This window comes from Zophobas morio, unplaced genomic scaffold (genome assembly GCF_036711695.1).
Source record: "Zophobas morio isolate AGI-343-1 ecotype UQ-CSIRO unplaced genomic scaffold, CSIRO_AGI_Zmor_V1 ptg000004l, whole genome shotgun sequence".
In the NCBI taxonomy this organism is placed as follows: domain Eukaryota; kingdom Metazoa; phylum Arthropoda; class Insecta; order Coleoptera; family Tenebrionidae; genus Zophobas; species Zophobas morio.
In genome coordinates this window covers 13,524,871-13,532,706 of record NW_026972109.1, presented here as the reverse complement: position 1 = coordinate 13,532,706, position 7,836 = coordinate 13,524,871, and the positions used below count along the sequence as shown (strand labels likewise).

The following is a 7,836-nucleotide window of genomic DNA, read 5'->3' as shown; positions in this document are numbered from 1 at the left end:
ATCTTTTTCGACTTCAATTTTTCAATTCTTCAATTTTTTTTGTTTATTCAGTTTTCGATTTGCAATTTTTCGTGTTTTTAAGTTTAAATTTTTTAGTTTTTCAATTTTACAACTTTAAAATTTTTCAATGGTTAGATTTTGCAATTTTCAGTTTCTCGATTTTTGAAGTTTTCATTTCTTCAATTTTTCGATCTGTAATTTTTATTTCCATTTTTATTCTCTATAGTTTTTCAATGTTCTAATTTTATAATTTTTCCTTTTTTATTGTGAAATTTTTCAATTTTTCGATTTTTCAACTTCCGGATTTGCAATTTCTCGGTTTTCAATTTTTTGATTTTTCAATTTTAGTGTTTTTCGATTTTATACTTTTGAGGATTCTCTGATTTTTTGATTTTAGAATTTTTGGGTTTTACAATTTTATGGTTAGATTCGTTTTCTTCTTTTTTATTTCCGTTTTTATTCCCTTTAGTTTTTCAGTGTTCAAATTTTATAATTCTTCATTTTTTATTGTTAAATTTCTCATTTTTTGCAATTTCTTGGTTTTCAATTTTTTGATTTCTCGATATTTAATTCTTCAATTTTTCAATCTTTCAATATTAGCGTTTTTTGATTTTACAGTTTTGAGGATTCTATGATTTTTCGATTTTAGAATTTTTGGGGTTTCCAATTTTTCGGTTAGATTCGTTTTCTTCTTTCTCATTTTTTGATTCATTGATTTTTTCGATTTTTAAATTTCTGGATTTTTAGCTTTTCAAAGTTTCATTTTTTCGTTTCTTCAGTTCTTTGATTTGCAATTTTTTCACAGTTTTTCGATTCTTAAATTTTTCATTTCTTGAATTTTTCATTTTTTTTCCTTTTTAATTTTACGACATGCAACTCTTCGACCTTTCATTTTTAAATTTGTAAATTTTTCGGTTTGCAATTGCACGAGTTTTCAATTTTTAATTTTCAATTTTTCAATTTTCGATTCTTAAATTTTTCATTTCTTGAATTTTTCATTTATTTCTTTTTTAATTTTACGACATGCAGTTCCACGAGTTTTCAATTTTTAATTTTCAATTTTTCAGCTTTCGATTCTTAAATTTTCCTTTTCATTTTTCGACAGAACTTCCTTTGCCTCGGAGGTACAGTCCATCAAATCCCTTTCTTTGAAAAATTATAAATATTGTCTGCGTTTTTTCCTTTCTTACAACCTATAAAAAGTAAAACCAGTGGCGTAAATAACACTCTCGCATCTTTTTCGACTTAAATTTTTTCGTGTTTTTAAGTTTAAATTTTTTAGTTTTTCAATTTTACAACTTTGAAATTTTTCACTGGTTAGATTTTGCAATTGTAAATTTTTGGATTTGCAATTGCAGGAGTTTTCAATGTTTAGTTTTCAGTTTCTCGATTTTTGAAGTTTTCATTTCTTCAGTTTTTCGATCTGTAATTTTTATTTCCATTTTTATTCCCTTTAGTTTTTCAGTGTTCTAATTTTATGATTTTTCCTTTTTTATTGTGAAATTTTTCAATTTTTGGATTTTTCAATTTCTGGATTTGCAATTTCTCGGTTTTCAATTTTTTGATTTTTCAATTTTAGTGTTTTTCGACTTTATAGTTTTGAGGATTCTCTGATTTTTCGATTTTAGAATTTTCAGGTTTTCCAATTTTTTGGTTAGATTTGTTTTCTTCTTTTTTATTTCCGTTTTTATTCCCTTTAGTTTTTCAATGCTCAAATTTTATAATTTTTCATTTTTTATTGTGAAATTTTTCATTTTTTTGCAATTTCTCGGTTTTCAATTTTTTGATTTCTCGATATTTAATTCTCCAATTTTTCGGTCTTCCAATGTTAGCGTTTTCAATTAGCAATTTTATAGTTTTGAGGATTCTATGATTTTTCGATTTTAGAATTTTTGGGCTTTCCAATTTTTCGGTTAGATTCGTTTTCGTTCTCATTATCTGATTCATTGATTTTTTCGATTTTTAAATATCTGGATTTTTAGCTTTTCAAAGTTTCATTTTTTCGTTCCTTCAGTTCTTCGATTTACAATTTTTCTGTTTGTAGCTTTTCGATTTTTCAATTTTTCCCGATTTTTTAGTTTTTCAGTTTTTAATTTTTCGATTTTTGAAGTTTTTATTCCTCAATTTTTCGATTTGTAATTTTTTGTTTCAGTTTTTTATTTCCTTTATTTTTTAATTTTTCACTGTTTCAAAGTTCTGATTTTATAATTTTTCCTTTTTTCGATGTGAAATTTATCAGTTTTTGGATTTTTCAATTTTTCGATTTGTGATTTCTTGGTTTTCAATTTTTTGATTTCTCGATATTTAATTCTTCAATTTTTCGATCTTTCAAAGTTAGCTTTTTTCGATTTTAGAATTTTTGGGTTTTTCAATGTTTCGGTCGGATTCGTTTTCTTCTTTCCCATTTATCGATTCACTGATTTTTTCGAATTTTAAGTTTCTCGATTTTTAGTTTTTCAATGTTTAATTTTTTCGTTACTTTGGTTCTTCGATTTTAGATTTTTCAATTTTCCGAATTTTGCAATTTTTCGTTTTTTCAGCTTTTCGACTTTTCAATTTTTCGATTTTCGATTTCTTGGTTTTCCAATTTTTTGATTTCTCGATATTTATTTCTTCAATTTTTCGATCTTTCAAAGTTAGCTTTTTTCGATTTTAGAATTTTTGGGTTTTCTAATTTTTCGGTTGGATTCGTTTTCTTCTTTCCCATTTATCGATTCACTGATTTTTTGATTTTTAAGTTTCTCGATTTTTAGTTTTTCAATGTTTAATTTTTTCGTTACTTTAGTTCTTCGATTTTCGATTTTCCAATTTTCCGAATTTTGCAATTTTTCATTTTTTCAGCTTTTCGACTTTTCAATTTTTTCCGATTTTTAATTAGTTTTTCAGTTTTTAATTTTTCGATGTCTCAAATTTCGAACCAAAAAAAGTGAAAAAATCAGAAACGAAAAAACGAAAAAGTATAAAATGAAAACTTTGAAAAATCTAAAAATTGGAAATCAAGAACTTGAAAAATTGAAGAAACGATATATTGAAAAATCCAAAAATAAAAAAATTGAGAATCTTAAAAATCGAAAAAGTGCAAAAACGAAATAGAATCGTAAAATCAAAATTTTGAAGAATAAATAAATCGGAATATCGAGAAATCCAAAATTCCCAAGGGACAAGAATTGAAAAATCAAAGACTGAAAATTTGAAAAATTAAATAAGCTAAAGTTTATAAAATCAAAAGAAACAATGAAAAAATAAAGGACATGGAAAATCGAAAAATTGTGATATAAAATCGAGAAAATAAAAATTAAAACATGAAATATAAAAATCAAGAATTTAAAAATTTGTGGGAACGAAGAATTGAAAAATCAAAAATTTAAAAATTGAGAAACTGAAAAATTAAAAATTGTGATATCAAAAATTGGTCGAAAATAAATAAATTCAGATTTTTCGAAAAATTAAAAAAAGACACTACTGCAGGAGTATCTTATTTTATAAAAATAAAAACAAATATTCATTATTGTAAATTTTGCAGATGACGTCATCAATTTGTTGGTGGGGATGATTAGCCAATTTTGGCTTGGAGTTTTACCTTCTACCTGATAGTCCTAATATAAATACAAAATTACATACATACATCCAAAAAGCTTAGTATTAGGAAGTAAAAATCAACGAAAATTGCTAACTGAAAAATTACTTTATATCGAAGTTGTGTGATTAAGATCACATGAGATTATTTAGTTTTTAATTAGTAACGCATCGTAATATTAGCTGAATTTACAAAATCTAAAATTAAACTTATAATTAGCAGAATCAATGACGTTTTACGGTATTTCCATAAGAAAATTCAAAATTATTCGCCCTGTTTATTGCATTTATATCAACTATATTTGACAGCGTTGGTTTGATAAGCTTTAGGGCCCTTATTGTTATTTAAAGATTTTTGGTCCCATTATGATAAGTACTTATCTTGGTGACGTTTTATGCATATTTCAGCTCCTTTACGTAGTATAAGCAACATGTTTTTTATTGTCATTAGATTAATTGCGAAATTATATTTTCTTGGTTGAAAAAAATGTATTTAAAACCTTGAGATAAAATTAATAAGAAAAATAGTCCAAAATAAAACAAGTGTAATATGAAGCCACCTGATTTCTAAATCTAATTCTGAGTAAAAATAGCTCTATGTAAACGTGTGTAACTAATACTGGTAAATTCGCAGTGATTCACAAGCCTCGGTAGCGCAGTAGGCAGCGCGTAAGTCTCATAATCTTAAGGTCGTGAGTTCGATCCTCACCCGGGGCACTCTTTTTTTTTTTTAATTCTATTTCCACTCCAACTTCTATTTTTATCTTTTCTGTTAAAACGGTGACGTAACATCGCATAAATCGTCCCCGTCTGTCTCGAAAAAATGTCACGTAAATCGGCCATCCATGTCCGGTCCCAGTATCACCTTACCGTCTCGCCCCCAACCCAGCATTAAAAACCCATCAACCTAATCCCACCAATAAATCGTCCCGAATAATAGCAAATTTCCAATTTAAAGACACCCAGAAAGACGTGTCAGCGTGCGAATCGCAATCCTCGTGTCATGTTCAGCCTAACCGCCTCCGATCTGATATCGTCCAGCTCTAATTAAAATTTCTTCGAACTGTGCGACATATGCAAAGATGGACGTTTTATTTTACGTCGGATGGAGGTGGAGGCGGCACGATGACAAATTGTAGGGAAAGGGAGCGGCGAATTTCCCCAGAGCGGCCGTGATGCGTTGTGTGTTCGCGACATTATTTTCCCTTGTCATTTGTTTGCAGTCAAACGACTATAATATTTCAGAATATATTCGACACTTTTACACCTTTATGTTTTCCATAAAGATGACTATTTTTATAGCCGACGAGATAATATCTTTATGTTTGACAGGAACACGGGCTATTCAACTTATTTTGTCCGTGAAATATCATGGCGGCGGGCTGGGGAACGAGTTTTATTCGGAACTGTGCACAAACGAAAACAGAATGGCTCAAGCATCGGTGTGCTAATTTATGGGGGCAATTTTGACAATCGTACAAGAAAATATTACGCGGGATATGCGTCACTGCGGTTTGAGAAATTTAATTTGTTATTAATAGAAACAGCTTCTGTTATTCATTACACATCTACTTCCTTTATCGAACTTTATAACCCATTTGCTAATCTGAATTACTGTTTTATTACTCATATATTGAGAGCCTCGTCATGTGTGTTAGGAAACCACTGAACGAACATTTTAGATAAGATAATTTCGAATTTTCGAACAAAATACTTCTGGACCAAGTGGCTCCTTCTCCCAACAAAAAGAGGAAAAATGGGGGAATAGCTTGAATTATTTTTTTTCTTGTTGTTGCCACCTCTATAGAGAGACATTAAATTTAAATCAAAATTTATTATTGATTGTTGTTAAATTGTCGAGAAAAATTTCTTAGAATTGATTAATTCTGTTGCCAACTCAAGCAATATTTCTTGATCACACTGTGTTAAGATTAATTTGTCATCTTTATCAGAGTCTTATTGTCTTAATAGTGACAGTGATTAGATTATTGTTTGTTTATATTTTCCCTCTGTGTGTTTTGCTGCTTTATAAATCATTTAATTTACTTCCCGAGCCTAAGCACAGTATTTGTTGATCACGCTGTATTAAGGTTAATAATATATCATTTTTAGCAGTCTTATTTTGTTAAATAGCGACTTATTTTTTTTTATTATTATTTTCTCTGTGTATCTTGTATATAGCATTATTTAGTAAATTTATGTTTATTTGTTACTTTGTACATAAATCATTTTTATTTCCATTCGGCGAACGGTTACTTTCATGTTTTCTCGAGGTTTCATGATCCCTAAAATATGAAAAAATAGGTCTCCCGCTTTGATCTCCCAATCTACTGGACTAATTCGTATGAAATTTTATATGTGTGTTAGGAATATCATTACATCCTAAAATGCTAACCAAAATTTGTTTGATGATCCCCACTAACAATTTGATGACGTCACCTTAAAATTTTGCATGCTAAGTACTACCTAAATTTCATAAAATAACGTACTGTTGCGAGCACGGAATATCGAGCATTGATGTCTCTCTATTTCTTCATATTTCTTCCATCCCCAAATCTCAGCTCCGTACATGAATACACTTTTGACCAAACTATCAAACATCATTATTCTTCTCTTATAATCATGTCTAAATTTTCTCTCTCCTATTCCCCATACTATTCCTACCACTTTGTTCGCTTTTTGGACCATTTCTTGAATATGCGCTCTATCTGAGTTATTGCTCTTTAATGTATATCCTAAGTACTGGAATTCTTTCACCTGTTCAATCTTCTTCCCTCTCCATGCCCACTCTTCCTTCTCCTTTCTTACTTTCTTCCCAAACACCACCATTTTTGTTTTTTCCACATTCACTTCCAATTCCTTTTTTTTTACATACTTCTCCAAACTTTTAATCATTGCTTTCATTTCTTCTCTTTTCTTTGCCACAATCACCAAATCATCTGCGTACGCCAACGACCACACTTTCTCTTTGCCGACTACCACCCCTCCTGTCTGTGCTTTTCTGAACATTTCATCTATATCTCCTAGATAAGCTGCAAACAATGCGGGGCTGAGTGGGCATCCTTGTCTCACTCCTCTATTTGTATAAAAACTCTCACTCTCTATTCCATTCACTCTCACCGTATTTACTATTTCTTCATATATTTCTTCCATTTTCGTTACCAAGTATGCATCCACTCCCTTTCTCCTCAAATACTCCCACATTTTCTCTCTATTCACGCTATCAAACGCTGCTTTGAAATCTATGAACAATGCGTACATTCGTCCACCCTCTTTCCTTATTTCTCTTCCCACTAAATGCCGCAGGATGTACACATTGTCCATAGTACCTCTTCCTTTCCTAAACCCTGCCTGACCGTCTGGTAACATACCTCTTGCTTCCATCTCCTTTCGCAACCTCTCATCGAGTATCATTGCATATATCTTGTAGGCCGTATTGAGCAAGGTAATCCCTCAGTAGTTCTTCACATCACTTTTTTGCCCCTTTTTAAATAATGGGATTATTATACCTTCTCTCCACTGCCGAGGAAACCCTTTTTCCTTTCAAACTCCATTTACCACTTCCCATCTTTTCTTTCACTTCTTCTGTCCCGAACATCCACGCTTCGTTCTGGATTCCATCCCCTCCTGGTGCCTTTCCTCTTTTCAGTTTTCCAATCTGTCTTTCTATTTCATCTTTTGTTATTTCCGAACCTCTCCACATTTCTTCCGTCGTTGTGATTCCTTTATTTATTTTGCAGCATTTTTCCTCACAACCTCCCAATAATTCCATAAAGTGTGTTTTCCATTCATGTATTTTGATTTTCCCGCTGATTTCAGTCTTCCTTCTCCGTTCCTTGTTTATATATCTCCATACTTGCTCTTCTGTTTTCAGGGACTTTATTGTCTTCTCTTCTTCTTCTCGTTTTTCTCTTTTTCTTTCTTCCCACTTTCTCCTATAATTCTCTCTTGCTTTTAGGTACTCTTCTTTCCTTCCCTTGTTATTCTTCCATTTTCTTAATTTTTCCCTTGCTTTTCTCTTCAACTCACTACATTCTCCGTTCCATCCATTATTTCACCCTTGCCATATGTATATCTTTCTTTTTTTCGTAGCTTCTACAATTAGGTTGCTCAGTTCCACCATCATAGCTTCTATAAGTCTTGCCTGAATGCCGGTCATTTCCGGGTCAGTGGTGGGTCTTAAAAAAAAATAATAACACATTTAGAAATTATAAACAAAAACAAAACCAACAAAAGAAAATCTATTAAAGCATAACCAAC

The 7,836-nt window shown here is 30.5% G+C and overlaps 1 non-coding gene across 1 annotated transcript; it reads left to right on the top strand.

The window, feature by feature from the left end:
- Nucleotides 1-4,220: 4,220 nt before the first annotated feature.
- Trnam-cau (transfer RNA methionine (anticodon CAU)) lies at nt 4,221-4,293 on the top strand. The gene has a single exon. It is a non-coding gene; the product is annotated as a tRNA-Met (tRNA).
- The last annotated feature ends 3,543 nt before the right edge of the window (nt 4,294-7,836 follow it).